The sequence below is a fragment of the Bemisia tabaci genome, chromosome 7, assembly GCF_918797505.1.
Source record: "Bemisia tabaci chromosome 7, PGI_BMITA_v3".
NCBI lineage: Eukaryota > Metazoa > Arthropoda > Insecta > Hemiptera > Aleyrodidae > Bemisia > Bemisia tabaci.
In genome coordinates this window covers 15,180,495-15,201,993 of record NC_092799.1, presented here as the reverse complement: position 1 = coordinate 15,201,993, position 21,499 = coordinate 15,180,495, and the positions used below count along the sequence as shown (strand labels likewise).

The window sequence follows — 21,499 nt, the reverse complement described above, 5'->3', positions numbered from 1 at the left end:
TGTGTATATGTTAATAAAGAACAGTTATTAAACCAAAAAAAAAAAAAAAAAAAAAAAAAAAAAAAAAAATGTGTCATGCCTCCCGTCACATATTATGACGGCGTTTCGATGCGGTCTTGGATTACACGGGATGTCAAGTTGGGTTCACTGGCGAGTGGAATCTACCGATGAAGTCTAAAAAGACCAAGAGCGTTATAGATTTCTCGGCGTGACCACAATTTAATTTTCCAACGCAATCTTTCTGAGCTGAAAATTCTCCCCCCTCAGTCCTATACTGGTATTCACTAGAAAAAAAAAAACACATTGGATCTAGAGTCCACACTCTTAAAAACATCGACAAGAAAAAATACTCTTGATTCAATCGGATTTTTGCTTAAATCAAGAACCAAGCCTCTTAATTTGAGCGGATTTCCTTTTGATTTAGGCAAAAATCTGATTAAATCAAGAGTATTTTTTCTTGTCAATATTTTCGAGAGTCTGGACTCTAGATCCACTGTGTTTCTTTTTCTAGTGTTTATTTATTAGAGCAATTTTTTTTTTTTTTTTTTTTTGACTCTAATTGAAAACATTTTAACATTTTGGATCTTCTTGGCTTTGTTTTCCCTGCGAAACGGCGTGAACCCAGCACCACCTCTCCACCTCGTTTAAAATAAAAAATACTCCCGGAAAAAATCGAAGAAATTCAAATTTCGCGATTTTCATTCGAGTCATTTGAAATTTCAAAACATGAAATGGATTGTGTTTGCGAAAAGGAACCAGGAGCATTGCAATGTTGCTAAGATTGTGCAACTTCTTTTGTCCCGGAAGGAAAACCTGATTATCCATTAACAGTTTCTATTTTACTCGCTAAAAACTGTAAGTAAATTTAAGACAAAAATTACCAAGTCAATTTCATATTTTTTCATTTTCTCAGTGATTTCATTGCAAAGGATGAAGTTGCAATATCCTAGCATCATCGCAATGCTTCTGGTTCCTTTTTGCAAAATGCAATCCAAATTAACTACAGTCCTTGGAAATGGAGCTGCTTAAGGGACGAACGTGAGTGCGGCCTGAAAGCTGTACTCCGAGGGATCTCGTCTCGGAGCGGCCGGGTCTGGGGGTCTGGGGGTCCGGGGGGATGATCTGGGCGTGTGGAGGGAGGACTCCTCGCTGCGCGGGACCGTCCCCGGACCCTGGAGCGCATGTCGCGGTCCCCGTTTTGTTTTGAAACAGTTGGCAGTTGTTTGCCAGCCGGACTCCCCGCGCCGCTCTCGGAAAACCAGCTCCGCTCGCGTCCTCGCGGCAAAGCAGCTCCGTTCGCGTCCGCGCGGCTCCCACGAATTTCCTTCGCATCCCGGAAAAGTACGTAAACTTTGATGATGCCTCTTGGGCCTTGTCTCCACGGGCCGTTTCATGGGATTTGTCCCAGGGAAAAATCCCACTTACGAAGCTTGGTACCCCAGTACCAAGTTTGATCCTTGTACCCCTAGAAGGAACTGAGAGAGGAAGAAGAAGTGAAAACGAATAGTGCGATATTTTGTTGATCACTCCATTGTTCATGTTTGTTTCGTTAAAATAATGTGTCTAATTGTCAATTGAGTGCAATTATTATTTTGATCCCGGTTAAAAACTCGACTTTAACTAATTTATCTTCCCCCGCAAACTAGTCGCAGGGCTGTATGAGCCCCGTCCCGTGGAGAAGGTAACTGGGAAAAATCCCAGAAGTTTCATCCCTGCGATTCGAACTTGGGACAAATCCCATGAAAACGTCCCGTGGAGACAAGGCCGTAGTCTGCTCAGGGGTGCAAAAAGTGTCACTCGGCTCATCGCTTCACGCCACACAGTGGATCCGGTCGATAGGAGAGGTCGGACAAAATTTGGAAACTGTAAAAGTTTATACAGTGAAAGCTCGCTAAGTCGAATTGTGTAGGGACCGACAAAAAATTCGACTTAAGCGGAAATTCATCTTAACCGGTCCTCCATTTCATTTATGAACGTGTATAGGGACCGAAAAAAAATTCGAGTTAAACAGCATTTCGTCTTAACCGTAGTTCGACTTAGCGAGCTTTTACTGTAACTTCGTTTATACGAAATTGCGAGGTTCTAAAAGTGGTTTCATTGGTCTCCCCGTAAAATTTTCTTTTTAAAGCGCCTCTCGGAATCAGTGTTGGAAACTCACCTTTGAGTTTTAGGAGCCATTCGACGCATCAAGCCCGATTTTTAGGCGCCATTGAAGATTTTTTGGGGGGCCAAATTGACTTTTTGCCTATATATTACGGCGCATTTAGTGAAAAGTTAGACGCAAGATGTTTTCATCACAGAACTAGTAGGTAGCTGTAACTTGGGGAAGACACAAGCACTAAGGATGAAATCGTGAAGTATAAAAAAAGCCTTCTCTTGTAGTGCTGAAAATTTCGAATGATCACCTGATATGAAAATTCAGATTTTTAGGGGGCAATTTTTAGGGGCCACGTTGGCGCAGAGCCTACATTTTTTAGGCGTTATGGCCGATTTTTTAGGCGCATTGGCGCCTGTGAGTTTTGAACACTGTTTGGAATTTAAAATGTGTCCAAAAAAAACCTTAAAATTTGCAGTTTTAGTGAAAAATTTCACGTCCGATCTCTCTAATTAACTCGATCCGCTGTGCGCCAACTGGAATTTTTTCCCAGCTCACTTCCGAAAAATTTCCTCACTCTCCCAAATTTTCAAAGTGATGGCATTTTCTTTTTTTTTCTTTTCGCTTTCCTTTTCTGAAAATCTCCTCGAAACGTCACCTTAAAGCCAAAATGATCGAAATTTTTCCGACATTTTATTCGATGTCCTTTCGAACGAAAACGTCCTCTTCCGAACATTTCCTTCCTACCTCCCGATCCGCGGGCAGATTTTGCACCCCTGGTCTGCTTTCTTTCGTAGATAGACGCACACTCATTCCATCCCCCAACATGAATGTTTCATGTTGCCATGTTGTTCATATGTTTCTTGCGATCCCTCTTCGAGTATGTTTTTAGTACGTCGTCAGACAGGCATTGAAAAGGAAGGGAGAATAAGTCAATTTAATCAATTAATAAAATGTAAAAAAAAAATTAAACAGTGGTGTAAACGTATCAATTGCTGCTAAGCTGTTTGTAGATAAAATTATTTATTCCCCCTTTTTTTCTCACGCCTATTTAAAATCGCTCCTAAATGTGATATGATAGATATTGTCCTTATGAGCCCGCGTCAGAAATGTTCTTAGTACGTGGTTCGATAGAGGCTGAAAATAAATAAAAATATGAAAAAAGATCAGTGATGTTATAAACTCTATTGCTGCAAAGCTGTTTACACACCGTTATTTATTTTATTTTCCCCCGCTTTTTTTATGCATATTCAAAATCGTATTTAAATTGCAGAGGTGTGAATGGCCGAAGTTGCTGGGGCACCTCTATAAACTAAATATATTCTTTTACGATTGGTAACTAAATGTTTTATGAAATGCTCCTTGCTTTCCTAGGTCAGGTATGTTCCTAGTGCGTGGATTGACATTAATTTAAAAAAAATAATAATAATAAAATGAACGAAAATGAATAAAGGAAACATGATGTTTCAATTTCTACTTTTTTAGTGCTCTCCTATTTTGGATTCCTTTCTCAGGCATATTCAAAATATTCCCGAAATATGTCACGACGTGTGACATGAATAAGTGATAGGTAAATGATAATTATAATTCAACTTAGGCTAAAATGTTTATAATTCCTTATTTCTGTTTTTTCCTGTCTTTCGGCTTCTTTTTTATTCATATTCTGAATAGCTGTTCACTAAGTTATGACGTGTTCTCTTCGCTCCCGTTTTTGGGACGTTTTTAGTACGTGGTTTTTAAAAAAATGAATAAATGAAAAGTTTTAATGTTTCAATTGCCATCTAACTCTGCGTTCATTTTTATTTTTTGTCCGCCTTTTTCCTCGTGCACATTCAGAATCAGTCCCTATTTTTCAACGTGCCATTGGCAATTTTTTCAACTATAAAATTTCAATGATGATAGAGTTTTAAAGTTTCAATTTTCACGCATGCCATTCCCCTTTTTCCATCGTCTCGCAGTCTCGCACACAACCGAAAAGTCAAGGCTCCACATGTTTTTCTCTTTTCTTTCTTTCTTTTTTTTTGGTGTGTGTGTGTCGCACTAAGTGGTTTTAAAATTTCCAAGGAAGCACCCAGATCCGTTGAAACATTTTGCCTTACGACAAAACTGCACAAGACAAAGGAAGAGCTTAGTGAAACTAGAAAAACTATTGAATGGCACATTTCCTGTATAAAATGCCGTTAAAAATAGTAAAGTTAAATTTTGAAAGGTTTAGATTTTTATTTTGTTTTATGCGTAGTATTTTTCTCTCTTTTCATTTCTTTATGTTAACTAAAGAAAGAACGGCGTCACTTTAAAATGAAGAAGAGGACAGGGGGCGAGGGGGGGGGGGGAGTAGTGAGAATGAATAGAAGCTTTTTAATATTTATTTTAAACGAGCTTTTTAGCTTTCGGTTCGTAGCGAGCTCTTTTTCCCCCTCATTCGTTTTTTAGAATTACTCTCGAATTATACGGCGTTATTGGAGTGAAGGTTGTTCATCACTAAAATTACTGATTAGGTATAGTAAAAGAAGAAGGAAAAAAATTATCCATGCAGATGTAGAAACTGAAATTCATAATTAGAGACTCAATACATAAATATATTAAGTTAGATTTTCGTGATTTTAAGAAAAATTGATGCAATCTTGAATGGTATAAAGAGATGGGAGCTCCAGTGGCCTGAAAAAGTTCGTAGTAGCGTTGTCCGGCTATGTTCATTCTGAAAACAACGAATACGCTAATAGTTCCTCGATATAGATATATGCTTTAATGAGAGACCTGGAAGTAGTGGCTCCTTTACTGCAAAATGTAGTCAAAATGTGTATTGATTAGCTGTACTTTTCATAAATTATATGTATGCTGTTTGTTGCTAACTGCACACTGTTAGAAGAAAAAGTAGTCTTAAATCAGTATGGAAACCAGGTCAAATATTTTCTACGCCTAATACAAACTCACATTCAGGTAGTTAAGTGAATTTGCACAGATCAAAGAAAAGTCATACCCGAATATAATGCAACAAAACACAGATTGGTGTTTTTGATCACCGCAATATGTGTGTGTGTCCGTGTTTTCCCCCTCTTTTTCCCCATTATATTCGAGGGATTTTTCTTTGATTTCTGCAAATTTACTCTGCTAGGTTTGAAAAATATGTGACACAGTTCCCATTTGTGCTTACGCAAGAGTTTTTTTTTTTTTTTTTTTTTTTTTTTTTTTTTTTTTCGTGTACATTTCACCTATGTTGTCAGCGTATCTGCTGTACAGAGCTCTTTTGAAAACCGACACGCTATACATCCTAAACAGTATGGGCTGTGGGCTCTATACTGCCGTGCTTAGGAAAAACGCTGCATGAGCATTTAAATGCTGCCAAATTTCCTCTCAGATATTATTTACTTTTGAAGAAAGCTTTTTATATTTTTCCTTCAAATTTTCATACTTTTCAGATCAAACAACTATACGAACGAAATCCTCTGAAAACCCGGAAGAGAAAGTTTTATAAATTTTCTCAGGAATTTGTGATTTTCAAAGGAAATGTGGCAATGACTGATGGCTCATACGGCTTTCTTCCTTAGCAGGGCAATATAGATCACCCCGGGGCATTTTTCCACTACTTGCGCGCGGTCAGAATGCATCATAACCCCGACTACAACCGCAGTGGCGTGTCGTGAATGATCGATTATCGATATTTCGCCATTTGAATCCGTGGTAAAGAATCGATTATTAAGGTGTTCGCTGCGAACACCCTGTTAATCGATCCTTTTCTATAGGTTTAAATGACAGATTAATCGATACATCGTAAAGCACGCCACGCCACTGCACAACCCTACTCATCGCACCTGAACAAGATGAAAAGTATTAATATCCAACAATGCCCGTCCGATGGGCCTGCTTTTTTACAACCTCAGAGGCGTTTATCTCGTCCCTTTACTCCTATCGTAACCTTTTTACGCGTTGGTTTTACGCATCCATTTTGTTATCGTAGCACGTGTACTTAAAGAGAATAATCTCAGGCCCGCAACTTTTGGGTCAAGCCTGTTTTCTGAGATAAATTAAACGGTTCACGTGTATTATTTAGCACTGAGGTAAAAAATCATCAAAAAAGTTCCATCACATCACGTCAGATAAGGAGTCCTCGGAGAGGCGACTTTTCCTCCAAAAACGTTTTTTTTTTGGGGGGGGGGGGGGAGTAGTGGCGGTTAACGGACGTAAAATGCGAGGAGTACTGTGTACTGCCGTGCTAAGGAAAAACGCCATATGAACATTCGAGAGTTGCCGATTTTTTGCGGATAAAACATGCATTTTTTGGGAAGGTTATATGCTTACTTTTCCTTGAAATTTTCAGATATTTTATTAAAATTTGAAAGTGTCGAAATGACGGATTTTTTGTCGTTGATTCAGTGCGAAATGTTGGCATAGGAACGTCATATTGAGGAAAATTTCCGCGATAGAGCTTGCAACCATTTGTCAGTGGGTCTGTTACACGCGATGGATACGGCCAGTTAAATAAAATTTCTGACGTGAAGTCGCTCAAAAATCATGATGCATGGGCACATAAAAAAAGTCTAAAATCCACTTCCATCCACGCAATATGCGTAGTTGTGACACGATTTTTCAAAATTACGGAGTATACGAATGGTTTTTCTTGTAGGCCGGCAGTCAGGTTTGCTCGGAACCTAAATTACCAAACAATCTCGCGAACTGTTATAAACTCTATAAAATATGTTTATTTGACCGTGCAATTGACCCACTGTTGGCTGCCGAGTAACACCGATTTTCTATGAATGTTTTAGCCAATCGGAGTCAAGAGTGAGTGAATTAAGGAGATTCGGAAGAAAATGGAAAAACGAATAGTCTGCTTCGTTGGAAGAAGATAGCGACCATCAGAACTAAGCTTTCAGTTCCTTTTAGGTACCATCATGATGAAAGAAAAGGTTATTTTCAGATAACCACTATCCTCACTCTCTTATGGATCGGAAGTCTATGAGAGTGTATAGTGAAAAAAGTAAAATTGAAAATTTTTATACACATTTAGCTCACATTAATCCTGACGTGTTAATCTCATTGCCATGTGTTCCCTTTTTGTCAACAATTTTGGTCATTTTCCGTCTCTTTTTGGTATAAAGCTGGCCCGAACAAGGGTCTGAATGCCGATGTTAGCGAAAATGCGGATCTTTTGATATTCGAACGCAAATCCGCAGAACTCATATTTTTCGCCAAAATGGCTTTTAAAACCCATTTTTAAGCCAGTATTAGACTTAGAAAGATATTGAAAATGACCGAATAATGATGCATTCCGATGAAGGATAGACCCTCAAGGAGAAAGTGGAGTCAAGGTAATTCAGCTGGATGGAGTAGGCATAAAACGGCCTCTATCAATACCCTTTTTTAATGAATATTTGGTCTTAAAATTCTCGGAATTTCAGCCTGAATTCGAAGAAAATTTTCCAGGAAGTCCGGGGAAGATTCAAAAGTCCAAGTATGTTCTCTATTTGAAAACAATTGGCACCATATTCGAATCCTTGCATGACATTCTTTTCTGAACACAACAGAATTAACGGTAATTCAGCTAGAGTAGGCCAAAAAACGGTCCCTGTCCATACCATTTCTTAATGAATATTTGGTCTAGGAATTCTCGGAGTTTTAGACTGAATTTGAAGAAAATTTTCCAGGAAGTTCGCGGAAAATTCAGAAGTCCAAGTATATTCGTCTCTTTTCAAAATTTAAAAAAAAAAATTGGCAACATTCGAATCCTTGCATGACGTTCTTCTCCGAATACAACAGTGCTGTCGTCAACCTTTTCATGGAACGTTTTCCCATTACGAGGAACAGACATCAGGACCAAATCAACGACGATAAAAAAAAAAAAAAAAAAAAAAAAAAAAAAAAAAAAAAAAAGTTCTTGTTCGTTCATTTCAACAAAAATAGAAAATGAGCGAAGATTTGCAACGTTGCAGTTGTTGGTACGCTTTTTTGCCCACTTTAACTGACGATACAGCTTCTGTAATGGGTCTATTGCAAGCAAGAGATACAGACAACTAAATAATTTTTTAAGAGAAAATTCGCTTGAAATTCACGTAGGGTACATCAAAAAAGTTTGAAATCCACTCCACATCGCGCAATCTTCGTGGTCGCTATATATCACTCCCTCGCGCTCTGCGACTCCTAACCTCCACTGCTCTCTGTCGAACCACAAACCTTGGGGCATGAGCCTTACATTCTGTTCATCCCCTCCCTCCAACTCCTCATTGGGCGCCCTCTGCGCCTTCTCCCAGGAGGAACCCAATCAAGGACATTCTTCGCCAACCGTCTCCTGCCATTCTCTGAACATGACCATACCAAATAAGTTGTCTCGTCATAATTGCATGCACGATGGTCTGTTTGGCATCCATGATCACCCTTGTAACACGCCTTTTCAATTTTACCGCGCATGTGGGCAGTTTTTCTTGGTGGCCGGCTGTCAGGAGTGTCAGGTTTGCCCTAGGAAAGACCTGACCTAAATAAACAAACGATCTTGCGCACTGTTATAAACTATCTGTGTAAGATTTCAATTCATTCAAAGCTCTTGTTTTTGCAAAATAAAGAAAAAAAAGGAAACAAACGCATGAAAACGAATGAAATCACACAGTATAAAAAGTTAGTGGAATCGTTTGTTTCCTCACATTAGTTTTACTGACTCCTCCGTCTGTGCAAACCTGACCAGTGGTGACTGAGAAGAAAAACTACCTGCAGACGCGCGGGAAACTTGAAAAAGCGTGGTAGAAACTACGCAGATTGCGCCCTAAGGAATGGATTTCACACTTTATATGTGCCCAATGCGATTTTCGTGCGATTTTACTGCAGAGAGATTTTTTATATGGCCGTATCTCGTGCGTACAACAAACTCATTAAGGGTATAATGGGGGTATATAATTACAGAGAGTTCCAGGAAAGCCAGGCATACTTTCCCACTTAGAATTAGAAAAATGATTTACTCTAACGAGTCAAGAGTTTGTGCATGGTTAATTTGAATTCTCCAGAATCGGCCGGAGTGTCGAGAAAGGATCACGCTCGGAATGAGAGGATACGTGAAATTATGGGCGTCGAAAACAACATAGTGCATGACATTTTCACGAAACAGCTTGTCTGGTATGGTCATGTGCAACGGATACCAGATGATAGGTTGCCTAAGAAGGTTCTGAATTGCAAGATCGCGTTCGTGCAGTTAGTCGATCAAGCAACCTATTAAATTTGTGTCTACGTCATTTTTGTCACAATTTGAGCGATAATTTCGAATTTTCGACATTTGTCGAATGGAAGTACTGAAAAATTACTGAATTTTCCTGTTGAGAAGGTACAGAATTTCTTAGGAATGTACTGAAAAAGCACTCACTGAAAAAAAAGTTCGGTAAATCCGAACTAGTTATAGGATCATATGGAACCAGGTTTTGTTCGGTACACACAACCGAATTATTCGGTCTGTTCAACCGAATTGTTCGGTTTGTACGACCTAACCATAATAAATTCTTACAGTTCGGTTCAGTGGACCGAACAATTTGGCTGAGTAGACCGAATAATTCGGTCGTGTGTACCGAACAAAATCGTGGTTCCATATGATCCTAACTAGTTCGGATTTACCGAACTTTTTTTTTCAGTGATGTAAAAGTACTGATTTTTGTCAAGTCTGTTTTAGTAGACACCGTGTCCACATGAACGTCATGCATATTGTGCGTGTTCTGATGATTTAGGAGAGTACGTAATTAGAGATTTGATCGGAGAGCAGCGATGGAACATCATGATATCGAGGGCGTAGCCAAAAAAAAAGCATTATACTGGAAAATACTATAAAAAACCATGGTATTCGATATCGGATTCCAGATTATCCGCTAAGATCCATTAAGGAGAGTGCCAGTCAAAAACGCCAACTGCGACGAAAGCAATGGTTTTTCCCGAAAAGTTCTTAGAGAGGAAGTAACGGCTTTCCTCTCATGCATGAATAGCGAATGAAAAGTGCTTCCGAAGGTTTTCTTTAAAAAAAAAAAGTTCTCTTGGAAACTTTTGCTTCACTTAAAATTTCTGGTGCTACTGGACTTCAGCCATATGAATATATGGGTCAAATGGTCTCGCAAGAGAAATATAGGAGATCGAAAAAGGAGGAAAACTGTGTAGAAATTAATGACGATATAGTTAATAGATGGTGTGCTCGTTGGTGAGATGGCTGTTACAGATGGCTGTTAATGATATTAATACAATACAAATTTAAAAAAAAATTTAAAAAAACGATGAAAACCTGCGTCCTACATGGTGGTGGCCGGGATCTGAGAAAAAAAATAAAAAATAAAAAGGGGGCTCAGGTTCTCATAATTTTATTTTTTTTTTTAAAAAAAAAAATAACTGTATTGTACTTCCGACTGAAAATGACTCATTGTCAGTGTTGAGTCGAATCGTCTCAGTTTTTATTGATTGTGTATTTTAGCCTTGTTTCCCGTTTTTCCCCCTTGTTTTTTTTCTCGTTTATGCTGCAAAATTTGACAACTCCAGGTGGTTCCAGATTGTTTTCCGGTGACTAGTCGGGTGGTCTATCACCGCGGAGGGACGAAAGGAGGAGTTTGGGGCTATTTGAATCTTCCTCAGTCCATAAATCTATCGACAGGGGAGGCTCGAGTGTATATTGTGCTGAATCAACGGGTTGCTTCCTCGACTTTTTGCCAAATAGGTCATCTTCCAATACGCTCTCTCCGGCACAGCCTCCGCCCTGCCGTTGTCGAATTTAGGGGAAATGGGCCTGTTGCTATTGAGAACCACTGCCGTGCCAAGGAAGAACCCCGTATGAACATTCGAGAGTTCCCATAAATTGTTTTCGATAAAATTTTCACTTTTGAGGAAAGTTATGGATATTTGTCTTGAAAATTCTCAGGATCTTTAGATGAAATTGCGAACAAAATTATTTTAAAAAATTAGAGGGGAAATATTCATAAGTTCACTGGAAAATTCCTGTTTTATCGAAGGAAATTTGGCAACGCCTGAAGGCTCATACGGCGTTTTTCCTTAGCACGGCAGAATACGGGTAAATGGATTGCTGTCACCAGAGAGGAACCAGGCCACATGAGTCATTGCCAAATTTGACCAGGCTATTTAATTTTTCACAAGAGAACTTTGGTGCAGATTTCTTTGGAAATTGTAAGGAATTTGCTTCGTACCATACGGAAAATTCACTGAAATGTTCACACAAATTCGCACAACCATTTTCATGTAAAAAACTAAATTGCTCAATTGAATTTGGCAAAAGCTAATATGGCTTGGTTCCGTTCTGCTTAATGCGGTCCAAATAAGACGGTTATTCGTCATTCCTGGACGAAAGAACGTAACTCCTTTCCAAGGTTGCAAAATTGTCCAATCAATTCAATGTTTTACAAGAATGTACCTATGCGATTTTAATTAAAACTTCTCCTAATTTTTGCATGAGGTCGGAAGGAAAATCAGGGAAATGTTTAGTCACAAACGCCACATATTCACCTAGAAGAAATTAAATTTGCTAGGGAAACTTTGGCAACATTAAAATACAGTTACTTTCTTTCGAGAAGGAAACGACGTATTTAGTGGTAAAATCGACAAAAGGGATTTGGAGAGATCCTATTGGTAGAAGCAGGTGGTTGCAATGGACCAAGGAGACGGATAATAGACTAATTAACGACGACCGACAAGAAACCCTTTATTTAGTTCAACATTTTCCCCTTTGGTCTTTACGAACCACCCGATTCAACCAATAATTTCGCTCCATACTCCTTGTGTCTTTTTTGTCTATAGATTTGTCTATCAATTCCAATAATCAGTCCGCTGGACCTAAAACCTCGGTGTTCCATACAAAGAGAAGTTTTTCTTCCGCGCAAAATTTAGTTTATAGGTGAAGCCTCTCATCTGTTCCGATGCGATGCCATTCAAGCCTCAAACACTCGGTTCAAACCCCTGTTTTACGATCAAAAGCCACTCGAGTTTTTCTTTTCGTTTAAAATCCGTTCGGGGCTAATTATCGTGAAACTGTGGCGCTTAACGCAAATAAACAATCCCTCACGGAGAAGAACCCCTCTCCCCCCCCCCTTTCTCCAGGAGAGGCGGAAAGAAAATGAGCTGGCAGGGCAAGGCGCACAGAGGAGCCAGTCAATCGGAAAGGTTGGACAATGTTGGACATGGTGTGGAAAGCAGTAGCGTGGCGTGTTTCGTGGTATATCGATTCATCTGCCATTAAATCTATGAAAAAGGATCGATAACAGGGTGTTCGCAAAGAACACTAAGGTGTTCTTTAATTAAGTTTATAGATTCTTTACTTTAGATCCAAATGGAGAAATCGGAAATCTATTTTTCACGCTTCGCCAATGGAAACTTTAAAATCTTGTATTTTCGTCAGTAGGAATCGTAGACGTTGGTTTTCTCGTAGAATGGACCAGTAGATAGAGTACGAATCCAAGCATGTTCTGATACTTGTTTCTCGACCAACATTCCATGCAGAACACGATTCGCGCAAACGAAACTCCTAACAAAGCTATTAAACGTTTTTCGATGCGTCTATTCCAGTGGCGATTTCGTAACGTAGTTTCTCAAAAATTGTCCTGATTTTTTTTCCGGGTCAGCACACTATATCCTCTATGGATTTCAAGCTATGACTCGGACTTGTATTTCTTCGGAAAAAATAAAATAGGAGCTGAACATTGGAAACGCCGCATTGCAGATACGAAATTTTGCACAGTGCCCATCGATTTGTAGGTTAAATAAAGAAGTGTAATATCTGATCTCTCCCAAACGCTCCTACCACTGTGCGAGTAAGCGGAGGAATCCATTTATGGGATCTAATTTTAATCTGTTGAGAATATTTTTATCTCGTTAAGCAGGCGGCGTTTTTAAAGTTCTCATAATTTCCCTCGTTTATTTTAACGTTCCTGGAACTCTAAACTTGCCTCGGTGTCGCTGTGCCGGGCAAAAGCGCGGATCCTCGTAAGACTGCAACAGGAGTTACGTGGTTTTTGCAGTCACACGGTTGAGCACTCCTCTTATCTTCGATTCCTTTGTTTCCCGTTGTGTTCCTCCGTCCGTGTAGCGGCCTTAAAATTTTATCCCTTCGAACTTCAACAAATTTCTCGTGTCTTCCTTGCTTGTTTTTCCTTAGAAACTGTTCACTTTTTGCGCCACTCAAATATTTTCCTGTAACTGTGCGGTTTTTTCGCCTTGATGTCTCGCACGTGGTTTCTAGAGTTTACACGATGAGGACTTATCGGTAATGGAGCTCTTGCACTATGTCAGTAATTTGCGGTTTCAGTAATAATTAATGATTCCGTAAGTGATTCCATTAGTAATACATTGGTGATACATTGGTAGAATGTCGCGAGAAACACGATGCCACGAGCTACTGGATTTCTCTGAAAAAAATTTCAAAACTCAACAAAAAAGCTCTCAAAGTTGAGGCCGTAATGGAGGGAATACCCCAAGCTGCGCTATCCTGAGAGTTTACCTCTGTATCAGTGCAAAATTTCGATGCAAAGATGGAGATGAGGAACAAATACATTGACAGGGTTGCCACTTTACATGTTAACTACAAAACTGGAGACACATCAACACTGCTAATGTATTGGCTCCTGATCTTTGCATGGTAAGTGTGACTTGATACAGAGCTGGAACCTCAGGATAGCGTTTGATATCCCCTGCATTACGGTCTCAACTCAGAGCTTTTTGGAGATTTGGAGTTCGTTTCAGAGAAAACCAGTAGCTTCATCGTGTTTTTACGCTAGAAAAATTACGTAAATCACAAATCCCTTACATATACAACTTATACAAGGGTTTCAGGATATTTCGTCAATGATTTTTTGTCCACGCACCTGTTTTGTCCAGTAGTTTTGCCACGCGTAAAATAAGCGTCAGTGACTTGGTGCAAGCGTTGTAATTTAGTCCAAGTAATTATGTTGACAATATCGAAAAGAAAACATTGAGAGAGAAGGAGGTGTTGTTATGGTAGCTCATTTCGTAAAATGAAATGTTACTTTCTTTTTATGATTCATCTTTTCAAATTGTCGTCGGTAAATATTTGGTTTTATGTCCATCCTTGCGAATTTAGATTTTTTTTTTTTTTTTTTTTTTTTTTTTTTTTTTTTTTTTTTTATGAAAATACTACTTAATTTTTAAATATCAAGGTGGAGAAATGGTGCTGGGTCCACACCATTTCGCGGGGAAACAAAGCCAAGAAATACCAAAAATTAAAATTAGAGTCAAAAATAAATGACTATGATATCATCATTTTTAAAACGTGGAAAATATTCGTAAGACCTTTTCCAAGCTATGGCATCGATGTTAATCTCAATGAGCCGTAGTTGTGTGGAGAGAAACTATGCAAAAATGAATAAAAGAGTAAAAAAAACCAAGAAGCACGCAATCTTCGGTTTTATCCCATTCTTACATCGAGCTTTCAAAGTCAAATACATCCTATATTGCGCGTTCGGTTGCTCGTAAGCCACGCTGCAGCATAATAAAAAAACAAAATATGAGAGAAAAAATTAAAGTGCTCTGGAAATCATTAAAGTCGAAGCGGAACCACCTTAATTACAAAACACTTATTACATTTTCCTTCGCTACATTTTTTTCTCCCATCAATTTTAACGAGAATAAGCCATGCAGAGTGTGCAAACATTTCAAAATCATGAGTTGAAAAACGCAATTCAGAAATATAGAGCGGAGCGGCGAGCTGCCGGCGCAAAACGCGCACAGGCGCCTACAAACCTAAGGGGATACTTCACGCAGTGCGTAATGCTTGAAGTATCCCTGTTAGGTTTGTAGGCGCCAATGCGCTATGCGCTGGTGGGTCCCCTCCGCGCCAAGTGCGCAGCGTACCACGGCGCGTGGCGCCTCAAGCAACTATTTCACAACGGAGATGTTGCACAGTATCTTACGAAAATGAAAACGCTCCGACATTTTAAAAATGACAGGCATCTATCAAAAGCACGAAGTTCCCTTGCAAATTAAATTGAGTGACGACGACAAAAAGAGAGCGGTAGTTCAAAAATTTACGAAATCCTAGCATCCTTTGGTTTTTGCACAAAACTCATTTTTGCGGAAGAATGCTCATGTATGAACATTCTTGGCCACCTTGATTTTATGTTGGAATCTGAAGATTAGCAGTGACGTTTTTTGTGTTAGAAGGCTGTCTGCCCTTTTGGAACCTGGAAACACCATTTCTAAACAAACCCGTATTCTCCTCATATTGGTACTCTAGGGAAAGACAACAGCGCAGGATCTCAAAAATATATTGTCTCTGCATCCATCAGCTACCATTGAGGAAGCTCTAAAATTCCGATTCACCCGTCTGCATCCTTGGATAGCGTCACGAGGTCTCAAAACATTTTGTCGTTTTTCTTCCGCACCGAAACGCCTCGATTACGTCCTCCGAAATTCGACTGCCCCCCCCCCCCCTTCCGCGGGGCGCCACTCCGGCTAAGTCGTTGGAAAAACAAGCGTCAAGCCGCCGTCGCCGCTTTTCCGGTACATTCCGCCCGCTTTTCACATCTCTCCATCGGGAAATGATGAATTTTCAGCGGAGTGGCAACGCGGCGTCAAGCCTCAGCAATCCCGACTCTCTCCATCATTTTTCAGCGGAGCTTTAATGCACGTCGGAACAAGAAAACGCTGAAACAATGACAAATATGTAAATATAGCGTCCGTTTTTAAAAACGGCGGGGGGGGGGGGGGGAGGACCCCCTCGCTCGTAGCCGAGACGAAATAGAAAGTCAGAGAGACAGAAACGCCTCTCGGTGTTGTCGTTCACGGTCGGAACTGAACCAGGGGGTGCGGTCTCGCGTGAGAGTGGCGGCATTTCCCGTAGGTGGCAGCACCGGGCTGGCGATAAGACTGATGGTAATAATAATAAGTAAGGAAATATGTCCGCGGATTCGGCGGGAGGGGGCGGGCGGGGCGAAATGATGAATGCTTTTCTGTCGTCTCGTATTATCAATAAGGTAGGGAGGCGCCTTCTTGTCTTTGTTTGTCCTCCTCGGCACACGTAGCTGCCGGGTTTCGGAACACTCCATCTTCGCCGTGGGAAAACAACAACGCAAACAAGCACGGAATCATTCTCCTGAACTTTTATAGTGAATTTAGCTTCCAAGACCAGGGCTCAGGGTTCTGTAATGTCCTCAAACAGCTTCGTGCCCTAGGAGGGCGCAATATCGTTTCCATCGTGACTGAGGAAACCTTCAATCTAGCACTAGGGGTTGTGGCCCTCGACTGCTATAGCGGTCCAACCTCCTGCGAGTCAATGGAGACGTTGCATACTGTTGCATGTGTGAGGGATTTGCAGTCAATCAGCAGCTCCTGAACAGCAATACTTTCTTATCGACGGTGTAAGTCGGCAATCACATAACTCGGTTTGCGAAGTCGCAGACTTCTTGTCATACTTTATTTTTTAAATGGAAAACTACTCAACGGCAATTCTTTAAAACTGTCATGATTTTTCTTCTCAATTCGAAGAAAATTCTGCAAAAACTTTAAGAAATAATGTCAATTTGTTCTCTCTTAAAAAGATGACGTATAGGCGGAGATTTTCAGACACCGCAAACGAGTTATGTGATTGCCGACTTTCACCGTCGATATGTCTACATTCATTCTTTTTCTTTCAGTTAACGAGTCTTTTTGTTTGTTTCAGGTATGTGCTTTGCTGTTTTTCACAGGTTGACGCTTTGGTAAGTCAACTTCCGCTATAAATTCATGAACTGCACGTCGCGGAGTTTGATATCTTGCAGTTTACGTCCGCACAATGGATCGAGTCAATCAGAGACATCGGACATAAAATGGTTGACTGAAACTGCAGATTTCGATGATTAGTTCGTCGCAGTTTGAATTTTGAGGGGTTCTTCCAGAGGATAACTTCACGAGGAAACCAATGAGACTATTATCAAAATCTCAAAATTTTGATTCAACGGAATGGAGATGTTGCATGTGTGAGGGATTTGCGATTTAAACTGTTGTTTCTTATGTAAAAGTTCGCGAGAAACACGATGGTGCCGCTGGTTTTCTCTGAAATCAACTCCCAAGCTCAAAAAAAGCTCTCAAGTTGAGGCCAAAATGGAGCGGATATCCCGCCCTACCCTGAGAGTCCACCTCTACATCAAAACAAACTCTCCATGCAAAGATGTATATCTCCATGTATTTGCTTCCTATCTTTGCATGGAGAGTTTTTTTTTATGTAGAGGTGGACTCTCAGGGTAGGGTGGGATATCCCCTCCATTTTGGCCTCACTTAGAGAGCTTTTTTTGAGCTTGGGAGATGATTTCAGAGAAAGCCAGTGGCACCATTGTGTTTCTCGCGAACTTTTACATAAGAATCGATGGTCAAATCGCAAATCCCTTACACCTGCAACATCTCCATTGTTGAATCGCTGTCGAATGACCTTGATCGATATATAGCATTGTGAAGCTAGGGAGTTATCGATCGAGTTTATTCGATAACGATTCAACAATCGAAATCGACTTGCTGAGGCGTTTGAAGAGTCAGGCGTTATGCTTTACGCGTTACTTTTATGATTTTATATCCCAGAGTAAGTTTGATCACAAACAGATGACATCGTGTTCGACTTCATGACCAAACAGCTTGTCTGGTGCGGTCATGCTAATAGGATGACGGAAGAGATGCTGCCAAAAAAGATGCTTGATTGGGTTACTCTTGAGAGGAGGGACGCCCAGTGAAAGGGTGGCGACAGGGGGGTTTAAATGAAATGAAGAAGTGCCAACTTCCTGCCTAGTTGTGGGAGGACCGAGTTTTGTGGCGTCGCAGAGTGTGCAAACATTTCAAAATCATGAGTTGAAAAACGCAATTCAGAAATATAGAGCGGAGCGGCGAGCTGCCGGCGCGTACGCGCACAGGCGCCTACAAACCTAAGGGGAAACTTCACGCAGTGCGTACTGCTTGAAGTATCCATTTAGGTTTGTAGGCGCCAATGCGCAATGTGTGCTGGTGAGCCTCCTCCGCGCCAAGTGCGCAGCGTGCCACGGCGACCAGTGAAAGGGTGGCGGCCGGGGGTTTTAAATGAAATGAAGAAGTGCCTTCCTGCCTAGTTGTGAGAGGACCGAGTTTTGCGGCTTTGCACAGCGCTAGAGAGCGCTAGGAAAGCGATGTTGACAAAAAGGGCAATTTCTGCGAACCTTGAGTAAAATTCAGGAGTATAACTCTGGAAATGTAGGTTAGCGGGGGCAGTTTCGACAATTGGACGTGTTTATGCTAAAAGGAACTATGTGCATAGAGTTTACGTGCGACATTGTTCCTTTCAGCGTGATTATGTCCAATTAGGCAACAAATTTACCGCGGATAGCGAATTATTATCGATTCTAAAAACACGCATACCTACATGTTACTTAATGAGGTTCCTGAGCGATGATGTGAGTATCGTCCAACAGAAGTTCGAAAATTTCTGGAAGAAGTTTTAATTCCCTCGAATAGGCAGCTAATCAACTGAGGAGCTCGAATAGTTACATATTTACTCCTTCATTTAAATTTGTAGTCGATATTGTTCAATACAAGTTCGCCTTATATTTCGCCGGGTAGGCAACAAATCTACTGGGGAGCGCGAATAGTCGCCTACTCGAACGACTCATATTTTTATTTGTCTCCCACAAAGGTGCAGAATTGCATCAAACTTTATGGAATAATATATAACGAAATTAATTTAAAACTTCTGCATGGCCCAGTGTGCCGTGAAAAGCATAGAAACACTAAAATATTAATTTCCCAATCGAGGTAAAATGTGGGTCAACTATCGAAGATTCTCGACTTTTGAACGATCTCGACGAATTTTGTGATAATTATCGCGGGTTGCATGCGCAACCCCTGAAAAATCGTTGATATTTCATGGAGTATGAAATCTCACTTTTTACCGAAATGAAACCCGTGATTTCACTTAAAATCGTTCGTAAAATTATTGTAAATTTTCAGAGTCTGTGCGTATCTTTTAGAAAATATTGATAGAAATTGAAGCATTAACTGTGGTTTGCAACGTTGCAATCGAGGGAAATAGGCTCCTTTTCGCGTGGAACCATCGATATTTGAGTTCGTTTACGGCAGGCGTGACATACAACTATTTGACCACGGGTGTAAGCATGTTGCAGCTCCGCCGGATTGAAGGCGCGTCAAACTGCGAAGATGTCTTGACCGCTCTGCCAACCCTCGCGAGCGGGACGAAGGCGAAAATCGCTGCAACACTCAGACGATGCGTCATTATTTATGACTCTCTTCTAATTTTCAGCGTTAAAAAAATAAAATAATAATAATAATAATAACTACCCTAATAGCAACGATTTAGAGTCAGAGACCATGGTTTTTTTCGGTAAAAAGAAAAAAAGGAAAATAGGACTAAATAAAATATCGCGGGACGAAGGCGAAAATCGATGCGACTTTTAGACGATGCGTCTTTATTTATGACTCCCTTCTAATTTTGACCATAAAACACAAAAAGAACTTTCCTAAAACCTACGATTTAGAGTCAGAGACCATGGTTTTTTTCGGTAAAAAGAAAGGAAGGTAAATAGGACTAAATATAATATCGTGACTTTTAATTTTGCATCTCTGATCGCCTCCTGAAACTGTGCCAGAGCGAGAAGCACTTTAGAAAAGGCAAGGGATTCCCAAATACAAGGAAACCTGCCACCCTTTTAATGCCACAAAACACAGCACCAATTGACGAGCATATTCCTGCAGTTCATTACGATTAAAATGGCCACCATAATTCTCTGTGTGACTGAGTGGAGGTATCTGCTGTGTTACGACAGAGAGCCGTAAGTAAGGTCCGGGATGAGCCTCGAGACACATTGGAGCAAGTGCTAACCATAGCTCATGCAAAAATGCACTTACGGTTCTCTTCCGTAAGCACGGCAGATAGAGTGAGAATTCAAAGCGGTGGATTGGCTGACGGCAGTTCATGTATAATGGGCCTGTTGCACCAATTTTTTTTATTGCTTTAATCGAAAGACCTAAGGCTCCTGATGTCACAGGAATTTTCCCGGAGTTTTTTGATCACCGGAAACCCCCAAAAAATCAACTTAAAAACGCCTCAGAATTTGGATTTTCAAAACGGTCGTTTCGGGTCCGCCATACTTGTGACGTGAAATGATATGACAGACCTGGTTTCTTCATCACTTACAATGTATTTTCCCGTAAGGAAATGGCAGCCGCTTTTCAAATGCAAATATCGAGTCAATCGCTAATTTTTTGATCAAAATTGAAAGCAGAAATGGATTCCTCGTACGTTTAAATGGTTAAAACCTTCATTTGATAAATAAGAACCGACGGGATAAACCCTATTTTTAAGGAAGACTGTAGTCAATGGGCGATTGTTTACATCTGCTTAGTGATAACAGACATGGACATTAGCTCAATATTTGGCCATTTTCATGAGTTTTTACTTGTTTGTCACTATTTGAAGGTAAGTTTATTTTGTAAATCAATTGTCTAGTGTCTTAGGATCATGTTAAAAGCTGTAAAGGTATACTTTGTTACTTATTAATTCAGAACACACTCCGGCAGTCCAACGCTCAAACCTGGATGTAGCGAGTCAGTTGTTATATCTTACTATTTCACCCTTTAATGCTTCACTGAAGACACCAAAATGATAGTATCAATCATTGATGATAAAAAAAACTTACCTTTGACAATACTGATGAGATGAGGAGACCGGTATGTTTTAGCTGGAGGCAAGGAAAGTAGACGTAGGATCCTTCTTCGATTACCAGACTTTATCGATAAATTTTTCTGTATAGTGTTACATTTAAAACACACAGGATTTTAAAATAACATAAGTTTATAAAACGTGGGAACGTTCTGAATGATATTGAGATGTTTGTTGAAGAGTTAAGAATGATTTACACGCATTGAGAGAACATCCAGGGTTTGAGCGTTGGACTGCCGGAGTGTGTTCTGAATAAATAAGTAACAAAGTATACCTTTACAGCTTTTAACATGATCCTAAGACACTAGACAATTGATTTACAAAATAAACTTACCTTCAAATAGTGACAAACAAGTAAAAACTCATGAAAATGACCAAATATTGAGCTAATGTCCATGTCTGTTATCACTAAGCAGATGTAAACAATCGCCCATTGACTACAGTCTTCCTTAAAAATAGGGTTTATCCCGTCGGTTCTTATTTATCTAATGAAGGTTTTAACCATTTAAACGTACGAGGAATCCATTTCTGCTTTCAATTTTGATCAAAAAATTAGCGATTGACTCGATATTTGCATTTGAAAAGCGGCTGCCATTTCCTTACGGGAAAATACATTGTAAGTGATGAAGAAACCAGGTCTGTCATATCATTTCACGTCACAAGTAGTCACAAGCATAGAATCCACCAATCACAAGTATGGCGGTTGAAAAGCGACCGTTTTGAATGGGTCGGTTCCAAAAACAGCTTTTTTTTGAGTTTGA

At 40.1% G+C, this 21,499-nt stretch overlaps 1 protein-coding gene across 1 annotated transcript in view; it reads left to right on the top strand.

Moving 5' to 3' along the window:
* The first annotated feature begins 1,110 nt into the window (after nt 1-1,110).
* mtd (TLD domain-containing protein mustard) overlaps nt 1,111-21,499 on the top strand; it is a 573,843-nt gene continuing 553,454 nt past the window's right edge. Inside the window, exons 1-2 of the mRNA XM_072302178.1 lie at nt 1,111-1,341; nt 16,728-16,764. The gene's annotated coding sequence lies outside the window, so the exon portion shown is untranslated. The remainder of the gene's footprint in view (nt 1,342-16,727; nt 16,765-21,499) is intronic.